General features: G+C 44.1%; 1 pseudogene; it reads right to left on the bottom strand.

Annotated features, from left to right (window-relative positions):
• Positions 1–645: 645 nt before the first annotated feature.
• On the bottom strand, positions 646–779 carry LOC115032659 (annotated as a pseudogene).
• Between the last annotated feature and the right edge of the window lie 528 nt (positions 780–1,307).

Genomic DNA, 1,307 nt, shown 5'->3' with positions numbered 1-1,307 from the left:
CCCTCTCCCTCTCTCTTCTTTCTTTCTTTCTTTCTTTCTTTCTTTCTTTCTTTCTTTCTTTCTTCCTTCCTTCCTTCCTTCCTTCCTTCCTTCTTTCCTTCCTTCCTTCCTCCCTTCCTCCCTTCCTCCCTTCCTCCCTTCCTCCCTTCCCCCTCCCTCCCTCTCCCCCTCTTTCTCTCTCTTTCTCTCTCTCTTTCTTTCTTTTTCCAAGACAGGATTCCCTGGCTGTCCTAGAATTCAGTCTGAGAGTAGGCAAGTCTTGAACTTTGAGATTTGAATGCCTTTGTTTCCCAAGTGCTGGGATTAAAACCTCAGCTGGCAATCTATGTATCTATCTATCTATTTTTGCCACAGAAATTTCAAATAAGAGTATGTGTGTGTGTGGGGGGGGGTGGTGGTGGCTGAAGAGATGGCTCAGCATCTCTTAAAGAGACTTGGCTGCTCTTACAGAGGACCTAGTTTCAATTCCCAGTGCCCACATGGTAGCTCACAACTTTCTGTAACTCCAGTTCTGACACCCTCATACAGATGTACATGCAGGCAAAAACATTAATGCATACAAAATAAAAATAAATAAATTAAAAAAGAATGTGCATTCATGTGTGTGTGTGTGTGTGTGTGTGTGTGTGTGTGTAGTTAGTTCCCCAGGGGAGAGCATGAATACAGTCCCTCACTATCAAAAATTATACAATCAAGTTTCACAAATTTGGAGAAATCACAACACATGTAGACTGCAGTAGACAATCCTTTGCCTGGCATCTCCCCTGTCAGGTAAAGATTCAAAAGAGAATATTAAATAGCAATGGTACTGAGAAGGCAGAGGCAAGTGGATCTCTCTGAGTTCCAGGCCAGCCTGGCCTACATAGTGAGTTCTAGGACAGCCAGAGTTATGTAAAAAGACTCTCTATACGGACTGGAGAATGGCTCAGCGGTTAAGAGCACTGACTGCTCTTCCAGAGGTCCTGAGTTCAATTCCCAGAAACCACATGGTGGCTCACAACCATCTGTAATGGGATCCTATGCCCTCTTCTGGTGTGTCTGAAGACAGCGACAGTGTACTTATGTGCATAAAATAAATAAATGAACCCCCCCTTAAAAAAAAGACCCTATACTTTATTTCTAACACTTGCTAGGAAGAAGCAGGTGATCTCCATGATTTTGAAACCAGTCTGGTCTACAGAGCAAGTTACAGGCCAAGCAAAGCTACACAGTGAGAGAGAGAGAGAGAGAGAGAGAGAGAGAGAGAGAGAGAGAGAGAGAGAGACCCTTAAAAGTATTTCCCCCTTGGGGCTGGGGAGATGGATAGT

This window comes from Mus caroli, chromosome 11 (genome assembly GCF_900094665.2).
Source record: "Mus caroli chromosome 11, CAROLI_EIJ_v1.1, whole genome shotgun sequence".
Classification (NCBI taxonomy): domain Eukaryota; kingdom Metazoa; phylum Chordata; class Mammalia; order Rodentia; family Muridae; genus Mus; species Mus caroli.
Note: the sequence above shows the minus strand (reverse complement) of the source record. Positions and strands in the feature narration are given on the sequence as shown.